This window comes from Amblyomma maculatum, chromosome 1 (genome assembly GCF_055883805.1).
Source record: "Amblyomma maculatum isolate TAMU_Amacu chromosome 1, ASM5588380v1, whole genome shotgun sequence".
In the NCBI taxonomy this organism is placed as follows: domain Eukaryota; kingdom Metazoa; phylum Arthropoda; class Arachnida; order Ixodida; family Ixodidae; genus Amblyomma; species Amblyomma maculatum.
In genome coordinates this window covers 135,125,268-135,147,150 of record NC_139344.1, presented here as the reverse complement: position 1 = coordinate 135,147,150, position 21,883 = coordinate 135,125,268, and the positions used below count along the sequence as shown (strand labels likewise).

General features: G+C 46.5%; 1 long non-coding RNA gene across 1 annotated transcript; it reads right to left on the bottom strand.

Moving 5' to 3' along the window:
- Positions 1–14,164: 14,164 nt before the first annotated feature.
- LOC146203993 (uncharacterized) lies at positions 14,165–18,843 on the bottom strand. The gene is made up of 4 exons (XR_014703940.1): positions 18,794–18,843; positions 18,279–18,332; positions 17,729–17,798; positions 14,165–14,511 (listed from the first exon to the last, which is right to left on the bottom strand). It is a non-coding gene; the product is annotated as an uncharacterized LOC146203993 (long non-coding RNA).
- Between the last annotated feature and the right edge of the window lie 3,040 nt (positions 18,844–21,883).

The window sequence follows — 21,883 nt, the reverse complement described above, 5'->3', positions numbered from 1 at the left end:
GCTATAACGTGGTCACTGTTCAAAGCGTCATTGCGTACGACCCGGCCTCGCAATAATGCGAAGTGGCAGGCCATGTGACGCTCACCTCAGGATCCCTCTTTGCTGCATCGCTTTGTTTCGATACGCGCTTGCGTTGGGCGCAGTGTTGCTCTGAGAGCCGTGACCATGTTATACCTAAAGTGGACGACCCTGTACTCATTGCGGTTATCAACGCGACATTCCACACCTCCTACGTCATTGTGTGAGCTCGTCGGCAGTGCTACGACGGTGTTTGTGACAAGTCAAGAGCCAACGGTGCGATGCGTGCACTACTGCTCGTTTACTACCTTGGATCGCTGGAAGCTCCGGCGGACGCGACTTGCAGTATTCGAAGGAACGTGTGTTGCCCATGAGACGACCCTGTGATCCCACTCGTAGTCAAGAGCAAGCGAAAATCTATCCCGAAGAGTGTCAGAGTTCATCGGCGGTAGTCGTGTTAGGTTCACATGCTAGAAGACTAGGGGATGCGGCGAAACCCATTCCAACGGCACCTTATAGGCTTCTGGTACAGGCGCACGTGACCATGACCGCTGATTTGAATACCGTGGAATATGTGTATGAGTTGCAATTTCGTGCAGTTCTACAGGTGCGAGGAGACACTGTGCTGGAAGCTACTGGGCTTGCCCCGAGGCGTTAACTTCGCTCCTTATGGCATGGCTGGTTGTTCATTGTTTTGTGAGGACATGTGCAAGGACTTAAGGCTGAGAAAAGGCTGGGCGGAAGTTGGGCGAGGTGTCCAGCATTGAACAGGGCTCAGGTAATGGAGACAAACTTTATTAACGAGGCATGGTGCCCCACTACTCAGCTTCACGTCTCCGCGCCGAAGAACGCGTTCCACTGACGCTCACACACACACACCACACTAGGCCTGGCCGCTTGTCCTCGGTGGAGCTGTAAATGGTAGGTGGCGCCAGTGGCGAGTCGCTCTCATCCAGCCCCTCTCAGAACAAGTCCCTTTAGTCAAGCAACGAAATGTGCCGTGAGGCACTCACTGGGAGAGGGAGTATATATTTCAAGCACTCGCGTGGCCGATGTTGACGGCGTGGTCTCGATGAAGGTACTTGAGGCGGGATTTCATGATCAGTACACACTGCTGGTGGGGACATGTCATTTCCACTACTGCTAGAACTATGAGTATCACGCGTTGAGGTCTGGCTCTGGACGATGTAGGGCTCGACATATGGTGGAACATAGTGCTTTAGTTGAGAGGCGTGCACCACTCTTTCGTAGGGTCGATCCCGGGGTCCTTTTCCAGTGATGCCGGTGACCACAAATCTCACAGGAGTCTTCTGGTCGGTGATCTGGTAAATTCCTTTGAATTTAGGAACTAGCTTTCCAGTACCATCTACTACGGATTCTTGGCGGCGTACCCATACGAATTGGCCGACTTGAAATGAGTGATCCCTATGAGACTGATCATATGCTGTCTTTCGTTTCGCTTGTGTTTTTTCGGTATTGCCTGCTGCGACAGTCCGGTTCTGTGGCAACTTAAGGAGGCGGTCTTGAAGTGCCTTGGTTGCAGCGGGACGGTGACGTTGATATGGGAGCTATAGGGACGTACCCGTAAAGTAGTTCGAATGGAGAAAAGCGGCTACTACTGGCACTGTAGCTTGAGTTGATGGCAAATGCAGCTTCTTCGAGTTTACTGTGCAGCATCATCCTGGTCGCCAAAACATGGTTGCTGGCATGCTATCCCGCTTATCAGCAGCAGCTCTCAACCAATCACAGCCACTAGCAGCTGCACAAGCAGCAGACAAAGAATGCCAGGATCTTCGTCGCTCTCTGTCATCTACAGAATCGTCAGAACATGACATTGTCATTATTGATGACATCCTGCACCATGCTGATGTGACTACAGGCACACAAATCATTGTAGTGCCAACAAACATGCGCCAAGCTGCACTGGAAGTGGTTCATGGTTCACGGTGGAGCTGTAAGCGGTAGATTCTGTAGATGACAGAGAGCGACGAAGATCCTTGCATTCTTTGTCTGCTGCTTGTGCAGCTGCTAGTGGCTGTGATTGGTGGAGGACTGCTGCTGATAAGCGGGATAGCATGCCAGCAACCACGTCTTGGCGACCAGGATGGTGCTGCACAGTAAACTCGAACTCAGTAAGGTTCATCAACATGGCTTTGAAATGACGTGAAGGCCTAATGTTAGCTGTCAAACATGCAACAGTCCAGTTGTTAGTTAGCAGGCAAAATTTTTCGCCAAGTAGTCGCGAAACTTAACAGTTACTGCCCAATGCACGCCAATACACTCCCAAACATTACTGTGCAACTTCTCATCGGCAGTGAGCGCGCGACTGGCATATTCAATGACAGTTTCTTTGCCACATTGTTTCTGGGAGAGTACGGCACCAATTGCTGTTCTCGAGGCATCCGTTATTACAGTCGTTTGGGCATCTGGATAAAAATGGCACGGGTGCTTCTATTAATGCTGTGCGGATTCGTTGGAAAGCTTCATCACAGGAACTGGCCCAGGAAAACTCCAGACCGAATCGGATTTGCAGAGGTGATGCAATCCTTGAGAAATCCTTTACAAAGCGGCGGTAGAAGTTTGCTGTCTGGAGCCATGACAACACTGCTTTGCTGTTCGTAGGCTGGGGAATTCTTATAATGACATCCACTTTTGCAGGGTCAGGTTGCTTGCCATTCTTACTGAGAATGAACCCAACAAACTTGATAGACTCCAAGGCAAACTTGCATTTGTCGAGTGAAGCTTTGAATCCACTGATGCGGAAGAGGCAGAGTACCTCATTTAGTAGCCTAACAAACTCCTCAAAACTTGGCGCAAAAATCAGAACATCATCTAAGTAGACTCGCACACCACTTTGTGCAATGTGGCTTCAAGTTTGTGAAATGGATTGCATGGAACGCTGGAAAGTGGCAGATGCAATCTTCAGTCCAATGGCATGCATGTCCACATGAAAATGCCATGGTGGGTAATAGAAGCAGTTTTTGCTCTGTCTCCACGGACACGAACCTGCCAGTAAGCAAACTTGAGGTCAAGGCAGGCAAAGTACAACAAGCCAGCAATATCATCCATCACTGGTCCTTTTCACTGGTTTTCAAGGACCTCAACACGTGACCCTTATAGTTCTCTAGTGGTAGTGGAAATGACATGTCCCCACCAGCAGTGTGTACTGATCATGAGATCCCGCCTCAAGTACCTTCATCGAGACCGCGCCGTCAACATCGGCCACCCGAGCGCTTGAAAGAATACTCCCTCTCCCAGTGAGTGCCTCAGGGCCCATTTCGTTGCTTGAGCAAAGGGACTTGGTCTGAGAGGGGCCATGAACCATGTCATGTTGACGCGTTCCACTGACGCTCGCACACACACACCACACTTGGGCTGGCCGCTTGGCCTGTGGAGCTGCAAGCTGCAGGTGGTGCCAGTGGTGGGTCGTTCACAGTTTAACGGGGCTATTTAGCAAGGCGTCTGCGGGTATTTTCGGTGGGGGAGAGATGAGATGTAATAAACCTGCAGTAACCCCGTTCGTCTGGACTCCGAGTAGGTATTCAAGGTGCCCGCAGGCACACTCAAACAGATCGCTGATCAGCGCTTCCCAGCACGGAGGGTGAGGGGAGAAACATTTCCAAAGCCAGCAGTTTTCCTGAAAAGACCGTCGCCTCTATGGACGAGCAGCGGCGGGTGCGACCTCGGAGAGCGGCTTCGAAACATAATTCATTTCAACGACGCAGTTAAGAAAATTCGCTTTAAACTAGTTCCGATTCCTATTCCAATAAAGCTTTTCGTCGCACCTTGCAAGGGACTTGGTACAGGCATGAATCACTGTAGCAGCGCCACTAATTCTGTGTGAAAAAAACTGGTTCAGTGCACAGTGACGAACTGCACAAGAATGCTAAATTGGGCGAGTTGGTGCCTTCGCATTTTAGGAAAACGTAGCGCAAAGAAGACAAGGACAAAAAAAGAAGGAGACACACACGAGCGCTTACTCACAACTGATTTTTTATTAGAAAAGCTAACAGAATATATAGGATACAAAAAATTATCAAATACATCTAATAAAGCGGCGAAATTGACAAAAAATTGACAAAAATTAAGAGAAAGGCAAGTCTGCAAAGATACACACGTGAAAAAACTACTTGACTACTGATTCTAGGTATGTAATCTCTACTTTTGTTAAATTCATAGAAGCTTCGCTGACACACTTATCCCCTCCTTTCATGATATGATATGCCTCTATAATTTCTCGTGTACGTTGATTGCGCGATGTGCCAAGAATGATAGTTTTATCGAAAATGGGGCGGCATTTACACTTCGTGCAATGTTTAGGCAAATTATCTTGTGATGTAGGGCTTAAAGAATTTCTATGTTCGAAGAGCCGGATATTCAAACAACGGCCAGTCTGCCCTATGTAGTATTTTTTACAAGAGGAATTTTGTAGATTACCTGCGTTCTGCACTGTACAAACCTAGATTTTTGGTTGACATAGCAGCGATGCTCACTTTTTAACGCGTCTGCCTTTCTTCTTACCAAGGCACACACACCTGACAATTTCGTGGGGGCTGACATTACTGTGCCTACATCATAGCGATTGGCGACATTCCGCAAGCCATGTGAAAAACGGAGCACGTACGGCAGAACCACTGGTTTCCTTCTATTGCTGCAACACTTAGACTTTTTTGTGTCCTTTCCCTTCACCCAAAGCAGGAGTTTATCACATCTGCTACTGATTAAAGAAAGCGGATAACCAGAATTGCTTAATCTATTGACTTGATCGAGAAAACTTTTACAAATTTTATGCTCGCAAGATTTAATTAAAGCAGAGCGCAAACAAGACGAGACAATTGCGTTTTTCACCACTTTGGAATGTCCGGAGCGAAAATGTAGTAAAGGCTTAGATGATCTAGGGTGAGTACCCTAGATCTAGGGTGAGTAAGCGCTCGTGTGTGTCTCCTTCTTTTTTTGTCCTTGTCTTCTTTGCGCTACGTTTTCCTAAAATGCACAGTGACGACGCTGGAGGACTGCTAATGCCGTCTGGCGCTGTTGCGCAGGCGCTGGGCGCATGGAGACGCTGTGCGCGGGTGCTGATGCGCAGGGCTGGAACTGGATCGCGTATGCGATCTCTATCTTCTCTCCAACATTGAACACACTCTCACTGACGTCCAAAGACTATCTGTACATTTTTATCTGAAAAAAAAATAACATATACTGCCGGAAGGCACCTACTAACTTCGGTTAGCTAAAGAACTCAATAAAAATGTCGGTGGTGATATAACATGTCAGTGCGAACATGTTGCTCCAATACGTTGCAGGTACAAAAGAAATGGGCGTTTGAAGATTATTTGTAAACGCTTTCAAAGGAAAGACAGGGTGACACTAGAACCGCTTCATAGATGGTTTTGATCCAACATGCTTGGCATGGCCATCTAAACCACTGTAGCATATCCTCATGACAGACTTTTAATGAGTCTCCTTTGGACTCCGGGTGAAGGAAGTTGGTTTTCTGTGGCAGCAGTGGTTCCCTTGTAGGCGTACAACCGTCTGCAGCTTTAGCGTGCCAGGAGGAGGAGGAGGAGGTCAAATTTTGAAACAAAATAAGGTTTTCTCAATGCGTAACCACAATTTATTCTTGCTAGATACACAAATTACTTAAATACCGAGCAATAACAGATGCAGGTTTTGCATGAAATACTTCAGGCAGAGCGCCCATTTCATTTTTGCCTGTAAAACTGTGCTCTTGACCAGTCAAGCATCTGAGCAATTGAGATAAATGAAAGGTCATGAATGAGCAGCTGCTTTCAGGCAAAAATTCTAAGCCAGGGATAATCGGTCTGTGATAGCCATGATAGCGCACAAGCGCGGGCTCTCCAAGTCATCTCGCTCAAGTGTAGCTTAGCATCAGTAGCTAGGTTCACAGCACTGGGCATCAGTAGGGACTCTTTGTATGAGAACGCCTTTGCAAGATGCGCAATTTGCATGACAGTTGTTCGCGCTTCAGCCAACAGACTGTGGCATTAACGCGGTCACGCTTTTATTAACGCGAAAGCGTTACTTCGCTATGTTCACAGATTTCTGTCCGCAGACCGCATCCGCAAAATCGTGTCCGCAGCAGTTGCGGGTAATCGAGAAGTGGTAGAGGTTAATGAGTGGTGTCATCATCATCAAAACGTTTTATTTCCACCGAAATGAGACTTCTTTTTGGCCCCCCGGCACGCAGGTCTAAGGGAGCCCTACTCAGGAGCCTCGCAAATTAAGGTCTGGTGAAGACACTATGTTGCTTCATGGCCTCAGCCACCAGGCGGATGGCTTGTTGCTGTTGAGCGCGGTTCTCGCTCCGCAGCAAGGCCTCCCAGGCCTCTCTATAATTTGCTCTGTGCCCGGGCTGCCAGCACATTCCCAAATTATGTGGTCTAGAGTGCCCCTCTCCCCGCATGTTATGCAATACTGGTCTTTCTCCTCTTTAGAAATTGTCGCGTATACCCAGAAGGGACTTTATGATTTCCCTCTTGCAATCTTTTCCACGCAATTACCTCCTCGTTTCCGAGGGAACGGTCGGGCGGCGGATAGACCCTCCTGCTTAGCTTATAATGTTCCCCGATCTCGTATGAAATCAAGCTATATTTCATGTCTATGCGAGAGGGCTGCTCTACGGCCACCCGGCGATAGAGAGCTCGGGCAAGCTTGTGTGCAGCCTCATTTCCGGCAATAGACTCGTGCGCTGGAATCCATATTATTTCTATATTACGTTCTATTGGCCTCGTCTCGAGGACGCATTTGGCCTCTTCCGGGATTCTTCTTTTCTCAAAGTTCCTCACTGCATTTTTGCGGTCACATGAAATTGTCCTGGCCTTAGTACCGACGCAAGCGAGCGCTATCGTCAGCTCTTCCGCCGCGCTGGCATCTCTCGTGCGGCTCGAAGCCGTTACCATTAATGCTCCTGTCCCGTCGACAACCGCGGATACAGCCGCCCTGTGCTGTCCGTACGCCGCGTACGTCTACATAAGCCACCTGGTCTGCCGGTCGCTTGATCTTTCTCTCGCAGGCCTTAGCCCTATGCTCTCGCCTTTCTTTGTTGTACTTGGGGTGCATGTTTCGCGGCATAGGTGGGACGCGTATCTGCCCCGATTCCTGGCGGGATGTTTACCATCTTGTGCGTGCTACTTTCTGGCCGGATTCCTACCCATTCGAGTATTGTTCTGCCTGTTTCAGACTGGCCGAGCCATTCCAATTGGGATATTCTCACCCCCTCTGCCAGCCCAACCCATCTGTTGTGAACTCCCATTTTCTCAAGCCGCTCCGTTGACGTGGATATGGGGAGTCCCAGAGCTCGCTTGGTGCATTTCCTCAATATTCTATCTTCTCTATTTCTGTCTGTTCATGTTTAGGTACGGCATCGTCAATTGATAGAGGCTAACGTAATGTTGCTGCAGAAAAAATAATTAGGCCAATAAGTTATTTAGGTAATTGATTAGAATAACTGATTCACAAGAAAGGAAAGGCACAGTATCTGCCACACTTGTTCTGTGGACACCTGAACTGCGCCGTAAGAGAAGGGAAAGTGGGAGTGAAAACAGAGAAACGAGTGCCATAGTGGATATGACGTCAAGATGCGACGTCGCGCAACCGGAAGTAGAGCCGATCAGAGGAAGGAATTGGCGCGCAATTTGAAAGTACCGAACACTAAAAGGGGTAAACAAGAAGTGAATGTAATGTAGAGGATGTGCATCACGCAACCAGAAGTAGAGCCGAAAAAGGGCATAGGAAGGGATTGGCGTGCAATTTGAAAGTACCAAAGACTAAAATAGGCAAACCAGAAGTGAATTAAGCTACTAGAAGCAACCAACAGCAGCATCCGTGCTTTCGCATTACTCCAATGTATTCTGCAGTGCTCTAATTTTTGCGAAAGCAATACTACTCTAGGTTTCGAGCCTTCAGCGTAGCGCGGCGGTAGCCATGTACATCTTACCCACGTGATGCTGTGATGTCACACCCTACGTGACACTACATTGAGAGCTGGGCTACCAACTCAAGCGGTCGGCATAGCGCGGCGGTAGCCACATCTTACCCATGTGACATCACCACACGACACAAAAACGAGATGGGCTCCCAACTCAAGCGGTCGGCGTGGCGCGGTCGGAGCCGCGGCTCAGTTGGCAGGAGCTGCCAACTTGGGTCTCTCGTTTCACATGGGACAGTTGTCAGAATCAGCCTCCTAGGACCCTGGCCTTCACATTACCCCTATAGGCCACTAAGGCACGTTCATATGGCTTGGTTAAAGCGGGGCTTTATATGTGGGCTGAGGAAGAAGAAAGAGAACGCTTGGTCACCTGCAGCTAATGCTTTCGCTCAATATTTGGTTCAGCAGCGTTGAACTCTTAATTTTTTTTCGACCTCGCTCTTTTCGCCCCTATGCACCAACATCGACAGACTCGTTATGATACTGAGCCATGCCTATTAAAATCATTAGGTTAATTAGGCAATCAAAAGTACTCGCTGCAAAATTGGTCTACAGATGGGGGGCAACATCATTCATTGAAGATGACAGACAGTTGGCGCAAAATGAAATGGAAATATACCCGCAATATATCTTAGTTCACTGCACCTGCCGGTTGTATGGTGCCAAGGTGCTGTACAAGTGTCCTCACCTTTGCTCACAACCAGTCTCAGCTGCATGCTCGAGTGGATATGTACAAGACTGAAGATTCACTGCAAGTCCTCTTCGATCTTAACAGTGAATTTTTGCGAAAAAAAAAAGCCAGCCATTTCCTTACTTCGCAATGCTGAATTTGATCTCGACTGCCGAGGTTTTGACACAGGCTATCGCATAAGAAACACACAGTGCCAAACGGTGACGACGTGCCTCTACGTGGACCTCCAAAGTCTGGATCTCCATTTCTTCGGATACTAGAGGCACTTCTCGAAGACCTTCCTTGACATTAAGGTCATGGCGGTAAAGCTTCTCCGAAGTTTTAGGGGCTTTGCATCGTGATTGCCGAATCTGCATTGCTTCGCTGTCTTTAATCACTGCTTTCACTTGGCACCAAAGTCCATTCCTCAGCGCGATCACGTGACCGGCGCACACACAGGCTACCGCTGAGAGAGAACTTTATTGTCCACTGGTGTAGGGCGCAAGCCCGGGCCAGGCACGGCCTCACTGCACTGGATGCATGACAGTCCATGTCGCTGCAGCACATCCGCGGCCCGCGTGATGGCGGTCTTCTGCCGCTGACATTTCCGCTTCGACTGAACTGCTCTTGCAACCAATACAGCAAGGTATTCAAATATGTGGGCATTCTGAAGCTCTTAAAGGCCCACTGTCCACCCTCCGGTCTAATTTTTTTCCGCGGTGGCTGTGAGGCTTCGTCCCCACAACGCAAGGCCACAAGTTTTTGAAAAGAGTAATTAATAACAGAGTTACAGCCATACTAATCAACCGATTTGGCGCTTCCCTCTCCTTCCGTTCCCTCTCAGAGGTTCTTCACTCTCCTGCTCGGTCGTCTAGCCTCCGTAAGCCAAATAGACCTCGCCCTCGAGTAAACAACGTGACGTCACGGAACGCACGTGCGGCGACTGCAGCGCTCTCCGATGCAGCGGCGATGGGCAAAACCGTTCGTTTTTCTCGGCCGCGGCCGTACTGAATGCGGCGTTGCGCGCTTGTGTCTGTTATTTCTTACACCATGGTCTCAACCAAGGCCCATCACTTGTCTCTACTGCCTCCAATGCGTTCCTGTGTGTTCTAAACCGATGGAGCTGTCCGAGTACGCGATGTTATTGCCTGAAATCGCTCGCCGGCGGTATGTTGAAAAGTTAGTTGTTGACGGGGACCAATACCCCGACCCCTTCGTTTTGAGACTGGAAAAAGGACCCCAAATTGTGGCCAAATGTTCGTTTTGGCGACATATACGTGTACCTTGTTCAGACGCCCGGCCCTAGCTACACCACGGATAGCTTGAAGTCCTATCGCTCATTAAAGGCCTACGTTCTTGCAGCGGAAGGGCATGTGCGCCAAGTTTTCATTGCCGACGCTGGCTTAAAGTGCCGCTTTTTAAAAGCTAAAGTGGCGCCATCGCAGAGGACCACTGGCGAACTATATGAAGCCTGGACGCTTTTGCACGAGGACGGAACCGTACAGGCAGCCCACTGCACATGCATGGCCGGGTAAGTTGTGTTCGGTGTGACGTCGAGCAATAGTGGTCACTTTTATAGGCAGGAATATGAATGCATGCGGCAGATTGGAAGTGCATAATATATAATATGCAGAATATATCCTTCACGTGTGAAATCGGCACAAAAATATGCAGAGCATAGGATCTTGCATGTTTTGATCGTGTTATACAGTTTTCGACGGCACTGGTTCGATCCCGGCCGCGGTTGCAGCGGCGGCCACTTATCGATGGGGCCAAAGTTGAAAGCGCAATCGTGTGTCGTGCAGTGTCAGGACTCTTAAGGGGCCTTAGATGGCCAAAATGCTCTGGTTCTGTGCTATGCGACGTGCCTCACAACCCATATGCCGCCTGAACACTTCAGACGCTGCCTATCTAGCCTTTAAGCTTACAAGTCGCCTTCACACTTGTAAGTCGTACTATGATACCAGTTTGCTACAATTAAAATGTTTATCACCCTCTACCATCCCTGTGCATGAAGTTCTGGCAATTTAGTTGCTGCAATAGCTCGATTGGTAATCTACAAGTTTCAAAGTGTGTGCGCTTTTGTAATGCTTGACATTTAACAGTAATAAACATTTATCTTTTAGGTTAGGAGAACTTTGCACGCATGTGGCTGCATTAAATTCTCGTTTCATCTGGACTCACTCGGTCCACTACTTCACAGCTTTGTGAGTAGAACAAGTTTCGGGAAAGTGCACGTAACAATTTTTTATTCCCTCTAACTACTTGATCTTCATTACCTTAGTTTTAGCTTAAACTCACTGACAACATACCTTACTAGTTGTTACTTGCCATTGAGATGAGCTGCATATATATGAGCTCAACAGAGGTTGAGTTGAGCACCCTTTTTGAGGAAACACGAAAAAATGTTAACAAAGAAAGTAAAGAATGAGTTACAGCTTTCCTTCTCAAAGCCCCTCATTCTCTGGATACAAAACAACCTGCAGTCAATCGGTTTTATGTAAATCACCTGATAGTGTACTAAGTTCAGTGAATGATAAACTAGCTGAATTCTAGAACAAATCATAATGAGCAAGTTTGCGGCTAAAGTGGCTGCAGCTGTCGCAGGACAGGGTTAATGTGATGTATATGAAAAATGCCTTTCTGCGGCAGTTTGGCTGAAGATGATGCCAAATAATTATTTAACTACATCCTATATTTGTTTGTTTATACAATACTATAGGCTGCAAGGGCCCAAGTTATGAAGTGTGCTTTGTAACTAGCCCATGTTTGCGATGAGTTTTTTCTTTTCTGTAATTTTCTATTAAAGGTGGAGCCCTGTTGCATCCATGATCTTTTTGTTGTTAAGCACAATCATGGGAAAGCATCACAAGGCATGAAGTGCAAACGAATGGAGCGCCCAGCCCCACAGGCCAAGTACCCCGATATGCTTGACTCGTTGCAAGCTGTTCTGCCACATGCAGCCATATTTACAGCATACTCTAAATATGCTGAGAAACAGCAAGCAAGCTGTGAAAGCTATCAAGCTGAGAGCATGCCACGAAGTTTCATTGAGCTCTACGACAGCTCATGGAAGAGTCGAAGTAACCAGGAGAGGGAAGATACAATCAATACTGTGGGAACATCCATGACCCCTGAGCAAATTGCCGAGGTGGAAGCTGCAACACAGCTACAGTGTGACTGTCTCGAGTGGTACAGAGGTGTGGGCAGTATCACTGGTTCGGTCTTTGCAAAAGTTGTCAAGTGCAAGAGTGCTACCTCTGCAGCACGTCTCGCAAGGGGCATGGCAATGTGACCGCTTGTGGCATATGAGTCACGTGGAAGGAAACCTGTTGCTATGAGGTATGGAATTGGTCATGAAGATCAGACAGGAACAATATGTAGCTTATCAACAGCAGCACCATACTGAGTTTCAGTGCTCTGCCACTGGCTTGTACATAGCAAAAAAATGTCAGTACCTTGCAGCCAGCCCTGATGGCTTAGTCAGCTGCACTTGTGGAGTAGGAGTTCTTGAGATAAAATGCCCATACAAATACAGACTCTCTTCCTAATGAAGTCAGTCACAAGAGCTTTTATCTGAATGAAAATCTGCAGCTTAAAGAAACCCATGATTACATGTATCAAGTCCAAGCAGAGATGGCATGTGCCAATGTTACATACTGTGACTTTGTCTGTTGGACTAAAAAAGGCTTTGTTGTGTGCATCCAAAGAGATGAGGATTTTCTTGATCAACACATGCCAGCTTTGGAGCACTTTTTCAGGAGCATGCTTCCACAGCTGTTCACAAGAAAGCAAGCAGATCCTTAAGAAGGTAACATTATGAACAGACATGTGCTTCACAAGTTTAAAGAAACATACACACTTAATTCCTAGCTGTTTTGTTTTTATCAGCTTAATAGTGCGTCACTTGTAGTTTATGTTCAGGTCGTGTCAGGCACGAAAAAAACTGCATTATAATCTGACAGATAGGCAGGACGGGCAGTTATATTGCACTTTTTTATGCCTTGCTTGATGTAAATGCCACAGCCATCATTTAATTGAAGCTGCAAGATGAAATAAATTTTCTAGCAGTCTTAGGCGAGCAGTAGCATGTGAAACATGCTTGGGGTTGGCAGGGTTTCACCCAGTGGTGGGAGGGGGTCTCCTTGCATTGCGGCAGGGGCTTGGAGAAACACCCACCTCTTTTTTTTTTTTTCAATGGGGTCGAAGTAAACATTGCTGAAGTTGTTCGAATTGTGCAATATCATAGTATGTACTACTAATTTTTGCACTTTGACATATATTTTATATGTATGAATACACCAAAATTTCTTGTCATTTGCAAGCAGTATGAAACTATGCCAGTGCAATATAATTTATAAATCATAATTTAGTTTTTGTTATGCATATCTAACATCATGCAATGTTTTTCATGCTGAAACAAAGTGATGCAAGCTTCTGATACAGTGCAGTATTTGTTTTTGCATGTGTTCTTATACAAATTGTTTGTAATTTGTTTTGCTGTACATTGGCAATTTTCGCATATCTTGATGCCTACAGTTGTGCTATTTTTAGGTTCTTATAAAGATTGGTATATTTGCTCACCAGTCATCGTAGCATGTACAGCAGAAGTGCATTGTTGCGTATTCAAACCACTTTATTCTTTCCACTACATGCCCACTTGTAAATTCATTAGTTCATTTATTTATGACTATTTAGATTTTTTCTAGTAGCTGAAATGAGCAAGGAAAAATGAACAGCAGCTCAGTTGGACAGTGGAGACATGGCACTAGGAAATGTTGCCATCTAGTAACTCACCACCTAGTGCTAATTAAAGCTTGGCAATAAATTTGTTAGTGCAGCAGTGGGGACAATGATGTCATCAAGATAGTCCTTCATAAAATAAGGTACAACATTTCTTAAAATTCAAAGCCTTTTCATTCGGCCGATGACCTGTTAGACTCTTATGCGGCGGCGAGATATCTCGCGTGAGTTTGTCACTTCTCTTTCTGACAGCTGCCGCGTTCCTTTGGTGTAGGCTGGCACAACTAGTCCCACACCAAGAGTTGCTAGCTCTTGGCCAACGTTGAAGCCGCGGTCTGCCATCACATCATCCCCATTGTCTTTGTTGTGAAATTGGACCAGAGTGAGCTGTTTATCACTTATCTTTCCACCCCAGCAGTCAGACACATAGGAAATCAATCCATTTGGAGTTATTCCAACAAGAAACTTCAAAGTGTTCGAGTTCTTGAATGGAGACCATGTGGCACTTTGAGCAGTTGTGGCACTTGCCTTTTCAAGGCGAATTTTCGTGCCATCTATAATTACCCTGCCACGTCTGAAAGCTTTCTCTCTGAACAATGCTGGCTCCATGTGTGGAAGGACTCTTCATCCAGCCACACAATGAGGCCCTTGAGCTTGGTCACCAGTAATGTTATTCCAACTTTAAACAATTTGGAAATAGCATTTTTCTCAATGCCAAACAGATCTGCGAGAAAGCAGAGGTGTAAATCCAGGCGCAATCTCATCAGTACAAGCAACACATGGTCTTCTGGGATAATATGTTCTTTCCTTAGCCCGTGGGCTGCATTCTTGAAGAGGCCTACTACCCATAGAAATGCTCCCTCATTGGGCAACCCTGTGTAATAGTTAATTTTCTCCAAACAACCAGCAATAATGTGGTATCCCCATAGGGCAGGCGGTAGCCCTTCCTTTAGCGTGGCGTTTTGCTCTTGGAGTGATGCCATTGCTTGAGCCATTATGTCTAGCTGCCTCTTTAATTCATATACCTCCAAACATTTTCTTAGGTACTTGTCTTGCAGGTGTGAATGCAGGTTCATGCTTAAGCTGTGCTCTGGTCCATGCACATTTAAACTTGAGGGCCGAGCTGTAACTTCTGAAAAGGAAAAAAGAGCTAGCAGTTTCAAACTAGCCACTGGCTTGCTTTACTTTGTTTACACAACATGCTTGTTTTACTTAGTCATGAAGAAGTGCACCAGGAAAGCACACAGACCATTTTTTGTCTGTGTTTTGCTGGTGCGCTGCACCACTATCAATGGAATACAAGCCAGCCGAATTCACCGCTTAACTGCTTCAGTGCTACAAAATGTGAGAAATTTAGACGAAGTAAACTGTGTGAAAAGTAAAAAAACCTGATGCAAAGGTAGCTCTCACAGTTATATCTCACTATAGGTGGACGCAACTCACATATGAAGTGGTGATGCCCCTCGATAGACCCCCCTGCCGCTAATAACGTCAAGCAATTTTTATTACAATGTGATTAATCTAACCATGCTGTTCCCTTGTCATCTACCACCTCTTGCAATGCCATGCAGCATGCCCAAAGGATTAGCAGAGACACCATGAAAGCCTGTCGACGCCTTTGGCTGGTGAGGGCCCATGAGGGAAATGCATTTTCCTTCAGTTATATCCGGCTATTGCTTACTATATTAGTCGCATTGCCATGTTGTTTATGGCATGCCAATTGAATACCTTAGACAGCGTATAAAATTCCCAAACATGAGCATGACTTAGCTGTTCAGATAAGCATGCAGTAAAAATATTACAGTAGAATCTCGATGATACGAGTTCCAAGGGAGCACGCAAAATATTTGTATCATCCCGAATTCGTATGATCCAAAACAAGACAACTTCCACATGGGAATGAATTGAAAATGAATCAAACTTTATTATGGCGAACTACTTGCGGCCGCAAAAGTCCGTAATGCTTGTCTGCACTTTTTTGCTGTTGATGTCACGGACAAGCTCCGCCTGAAAGGCATAAAATCGTGCCGCGGTTTCGTCGCTCACGCTGCCGGCATTTACAGTGCGGCACAGAACGTCCAAAGCGTGAAGAGTATCTGCCGTTGACGGCGGCTGATCATACTCGTCGTCAGCATCGCCATCGCTGTCATGCTCACTTTCGCAATCATTTGCTTCGTTGACCAAGTCTTCAATAGACCTCAGCCCACAGGTCGCGACGTTCTCGTCCGCGGTAACGAAGTCCCGAGCCGAAGCTTCAGTTTCCAGATTGTCCCAGCCATCAATTGTGAGGTCTTCATCTGGCTCTTGACAATCTCCTGCCGAAGCAGCAGCAAGTCCGATAGCAAATCCGCGCTTTCTAGAACAGTTCGAGATTGTGTCTGAAGTTACACTATCCCACGACATTGCTAGAAAGTGCAAAGCATCTAATAGACTGATCCGCAAGTTTGCTTCTTTACGGTCAATTTTCGCCAGCAGACGCCTTATTAGAAGTCCTTTGAAATGATGTTTCACATTTCTAATTATCCCAGCGTCCAGTGGCTGAAGGTAGCTGGTAGTGTTCGCCGGTAGGAACCTGACTTTCACGTTATTGAATGTCATTTTCTTTGGGTGGGCAGAGCACTGGTCCACGAAAAGCGAAATTTTACGGTTTCTTGACGCCATTTTCCGATCAAGGCTTGTCAAGAACTCGCGGAAAAAATCTCGTTATCCACGCCTTTTGGTTACCTTTGTAAAAGACAGGCAAACGCTCCGCCAATCGGAAACACCTCAGTTTCTTCGACTTACCGATGACGGTAAGCTGGAGTTTCTCGGATCCATCCGAGTTGCAGCAAAAGAGTACTGTTACTCTCTCCTTGCTTTTCTGGCCGCCCTGGCATGCCTGGCCTTTTACGCACAAACTTCTTTCGGTTGAATGTTGAAAAAGAGGCCCGCCTCGTCAACATTAAATATGTTGCGTGGCGCGTACTCCGAAATCAGCACCGGCAGAGTGTTCAGCCACTCATCTACAGCTGACTGGTCCACTTTCTTGCCTTCACCTGAGATGGTCCAGTAGACAAGTCCGTGCCGCTCCTTAAACTGGTGCAGCCATCCCCCAAACGCTTGGAAATTTTCAATTCCAAGCGAAAGCGCGACGGTGTCAGCTTTTTCACGTAGCACCTTGCCGTCCGCGTTGACGCCGGCCGCTGTAACTTCGCAGAACCGTCAGCAGAACCTCTTCCAACTTGACATGGGTCGCTGTTTTAGCCTGCTTCACGTTCGCACCGAAGTGCTGCACATTCTTCAAGATGACATCTCACTGCCCAACAATGGTGCAGAGCGTCGATGGTGCCGACCCTAGCTCGTTTGCTAAGTCGACACGCTTCTTAGGGTTTTCATTGACCCTCTTCAGCACTTCAAGCTTTTCCTTAAAAGAAAGGGCTTTATGCTTCCGCGACGTTTCGGCAGCAGCGAACGCTTGCGTCTTTCTAACATTTGGGCAGTTCACGTCACAGCGAACGACAGAAAGAAGCGGCGAACCGGAGAACTACTGCAGCGGCAGCCAGCGTCACAGGCCTCCTGGGAACAGCCGGTGAGACAACTTTCCGATAGACCAATGAGCTGCCAGCGAATAAGTGATGTACACGACTGGACACGTGCCTCGCATTGGCCGTCCTTGTCTAGTGCTCGTCGGTTTGCTATGAAAGGGAGGTGGGGGTAGGGTGGCTAGTGGGGTGAGGGGCGTTGGAGAGGAGAGGCAGCGGCTGCGGTGGGTACCCTCTCCCCCTGTGAGCTCTTGCGCTGAGCTGCTCGGTGGCTTTGTGCATTTGTACGTTTGTTCATATCATTCGCGGGGGGGGGGGGGGGGGGAGAGGAGTTAGTGGCGGCCGCGTCGGTTATGTTACCCTCTTGAGGCCAGCCGCGCCGGTCCACTCGCATGCGCGACTGGTCTGCACGTTCGTATCACCCCGAATCTTAACGTAATCTATACAATGTAGTCCGTTCAAAGCATTCTTAAAATTCGTACCAGCCGTAATCGTAGCATCGAGATTCTACTGTAATGCAATTAAATTTGGACCATGTAGCGCGTATAAGAAGGTGCAGGCTGATAGGTTTATCTCACTCCTGTACTGCACGGAAGCACCCATATTAATTACACTGAAATGATTAAATTCTGTGTTTGTACCAATGCTTCAAATGCTGTTGTTGTGCTAAGGCTTAACTGCACATCTAAAAGCGAAAAGATATCTATGGTTTGTCTGCTGTTCTTGTTAATGTATTAATACCTTTAATTCCATCTTTTCACTAGCTCAATCCTCCCAAGAGTTGGGTGCAAGTCTGCTGCCTTGCTAAACAAATATCTGGTGTACTACCTGTGATGTGCAGCTGTGCTGTAGCCAAATCCAGAAGTGCAGTGGTAGCGGCAGCAGCATGTCATTGAAACTGCAAATAAATGTATAAGTATGAAGTGTGTATTACCTATATGGACTGTAGAAGTTACTCTTCATGTTCACTTTTATTATAATCTTGCTGCAACAAAATTTGAGTGAATTCAGTGCAAAAATGCAAAAGCTTAGGTGCAAGACAAAATCTTAGGAACATATTAATCCTGACAAATATAAGCACTAAAATGAACAAGATGCACAAACTCAGAGCACAAGCTACACTTAATTCACATCTTGAAAAGTACCTGATCTGCAGTCGTGGTTGGCACTAATGGCTCGTCTGCAATGAAAGTATTCGGACAGTTATCTGGAGGCTTGCTTCAGCAGCTCTCATTTCATATACGCATCAAGAAGCAAATTTAATAAGTGCAACACCATGATTATCTACAAGTGCTTATTGTAGCTTGCAGCCAATATCGCAGCACACCGCACTTCAACCAGTATTTTGTACAGCTCAGTTAAAGCGTTAACAGCTTACCTTCAATACTGAGGTCATGGCACTCGGTCGAGGTGTGCTCCATGTGCCCAGCATCTGTAATAAGAATTCGATGCTTATGGGGTTTAACGTCGCAAAGTGACTTAAGCTATGAAGACGATAAAGTGTAGTACACTACATCATCTCAACCAGCTAGGATTCCTTAGCAGGCACTGACACTGCAGTGTACACCAAGTCAAATAATTTAGCCTCCAGCAAAATGAGACAGTGGTGGTCAGGATGAGCCCACTTAACCACTAACCTACCAAACTTTCAGTAGTTAGACACTAGAGGTACTGAACCATGTATATATATATATATATATATATATATATATATATATATATATATATATATATATATATATATATATATATATATATCCATGGTTTAGTATCTCTGCTTTCATCTTTTGACTTGTCGGCCTGACACAAGAGGGAAGTTAACAAGTGCAACACCATGTTAAGCTTCCAACTGTTTGCTGTACCTTCTTAAGGTGACAAGTGCTCAAAGCTTACCTTTCATAGTGAGGTCATGGGGATCAGCTGATGCAAAGTCCAAGTGCCTACTGTCTGTACAAGAGTTAAAATACAGTACTAAGTGCTCATACAGGCATGCACAGTCTTGCCACAGCAGCTTGACCTGCATACTTTACATGTCGACGTGACACTAAAAAGCGGCAAATCTAACAAATGCAACACCGCGTACACCTTCCAGGAGTTTGCTCTTCCTTAGATTAAAAATGGCAACAAGCCTTAATTTAACCTGCAAATTATGTAGCTAAGCTTAGGTTTGGCATCTTACCTATGGTATCATGATCATGGTCCCCAGATGAGGTTGGCATCGAGGAACTGTTGCCTGTAATGTGTAAAATTTTTAGTGATCACACGAGTATGTGTAGGCATTGTTCAGCAGCTCTAATTACATTTTCAAACACTTTAGCTAAATGCTTACAACCGGCAGTTCATCAAGTGCAAGATAGAATTTAGTTTCCAGTGTTTGCAGTATCTTGTAACCAACAAAACTTCACCATGCTGCACTTAACCAGCATATTGTGCAGCTTGATTCATGCGCTGGAGGCTTACCTTCATTACTCAGGTCATGTCGCTCAGTTGAGGTATAAGCAATGCACCTAGTGTCTGTAATATAAGTTAGTTTTCACTGGTCAGACATGCATATGCATTATACAGCAGCTCTAATCTCATTTTTTTACATGTCAGCCTAACACAAAAGGGGAAGTTAACAAGTGCAACACTATGTTTAGCTTCAGATGCTTGCTGTACCTTCCTATCAAAATGGTAGCACACTGCATGTCAGCCAGCATATTTGCAGCTAAGTGCTCAGATTACCTTCCTTAATGAGGTCATGGTGATCAGCTGATACAAACTCCAAATGCCCAGTGTCCGTAATAATAGGTAAAAAATATAGATATGTGGAGGCACACTCCAGCCTCTCTACCTGAATACTTTTACACGTCATCGTGCTTACAAGGGATAAATTCAATGAGAAAAGGAGGTCTAATTTTATTCACTAAATGCAAAAATGTCTCGATTATATGATGCCATCATCAATGCACAGTAACTTCCCTGAAATGGAAATATTTGTTGTAGCAGTCCTTTCTAGATATTATTAAATATTTGTGCAGTACAAAGGCAATAGGGAAAATGAAGTCAATGCAGACTGCTTGAGTACTGGAAAAATTTGCATATTCTTAAGCAGAGGCAGGATTAAACGGAGGAAGAAGGGAGGAAAGGTGCTCATATGATTTTGTTTTATTAAGGGAACGGGGGAGGGGTACCTTACTACCCCTTTATTTTTCAACAGAAAGCTCAAGGCATCTCTGATACGAGCGTGGTCGCCATCCACACCCAACACACTCCTCCAAGAAATTTATAAATTACCTTCAGTTATTAAGGACACGTTGCACTGTGGTGCACGGACGTGCACTCAACACATAAGCGCGTCGCATGCGGTTTTCGAAATGACACTTGGTCTGTCGCAGCCGCGCACCGTAGCAGCAGCTCCTCGTGCCTGCACGAAAATGCTACTTTGCTGCGATGAAGCGGACAAATGCAATGGCATTTCGAAGAGCGCATACCACGTGCTCGAGTTGAAACTGAGTGGGATGCTGTGTGAATACACATTAAATGCCATTTTTGTACTCTATTCACACAAAGTTACCATCCAGCTACCGCTTGTGAACTGGTGTGTGCAAGAAACGGCGGAGAGCATTAGTAATGATAGACGTCAGTACCTAAATGGCGTTTTCGTTTCAATCTCCGCTCAAAATGGTCACACTTCACATCTGCATTGGAGCTCCTTTTCTTAAATGAGAAAACGCTGGGCACCCTGTCTGGGTGGTCTGGCAACGAGGACGAGGCGCCTGCATTGGTGGTAAGACGAGAAAAACTTCAGTGATGATCATCTTCTTACATGCTCTTCAAGAAATAATCATTTAAAAGAAACGAATTCTTACCAGAGATGAAGTAGGCTCCGCAGATCCGGTCTGTGGGTGTTGGCTTCCATTTATCTCAGTGCATTGCTTGCACCCACTTTCAGATTTTCGTCCCGTGAAAAACGAAAAAAGCGTATACCAGAGCCTTTCTTGGCACGGTTGGTGCATCCCACTACACAGCAGCTCGTAGGCATTACGATTCAGGGTAGAGGCAAAGGTCCAAATGCCCGCAATGGTTTTTGTTGCTCGCGCAGCGAATCTCTATGCAATCGCATGCATTCAGGCAACTGTTTTGCCCATCGGCATCTGCGGCGCCAACCGGAAACGTCACCACCGTGACGTCACTCGCATCGCGTGACGTACCCGAGGAGAGGTCTATTTCCCTTCCTCCTCCGCATTTGGCGGGAGGTAGGGTCTCTTGTAGAGAACGTCACTCGCGTACGTTTCTTTTTCTTCGCTTCTGCTGTCTCGTTGATGTTGGGCCGAGTCGCCGAACCTCTCTCCTAAAAGAGAAAACGAGAGATCACGTCGGAGTGAAAGCTTCAGGTTGCGCGAAAGAAGGAAGGCTGTAGAAACGGCGCAGCACACAGAACGGACTCGGAGCAGGGGGGAGGTGATGGTGGTACTCTGCGTGCGCGAACGAAATGGGCGAGAGAAAAGTGTGCAGCAGCGAGCGGTGGACATAATTAGTGGTGTGCGCCCATCCTAGCTTCTCCCGTGAGCGAGACGGACCAATGGACGTCGTTCTCGGCAAGTACGTCATAACTGTGGCTCGACGGGCCAGCGCAGCAAAACGGGGAAGCTGGCTTCTCGAAGGAGAACATGAGAGAGCTTTGATTTATATCCCCTTCAGGCGCTGCGTCCACATATGTGGACGCGACCCAAATGTCCTCGTAGCTTGCTCGCAAGGCGTGTTCCCACCTTTGAATTTGGCGCACAAAACAACTGGCCCCTCCCTGTCAAGTATGTGGCACCATCTGTTGCAGGTACATCGAAATGTCTTTGTAAACAAGAAGTCAAGATGGACGTCTCCACGTTTTACGGCGGGGCGAGTAAGTTGATCTTATTTTCGCGTGCTCTCTTTCCAAATGGTCTTGAAAAACGGAATTTGTCATATGAAATATGCCAGTAAGGTAATGTAGAAGGGGCATGC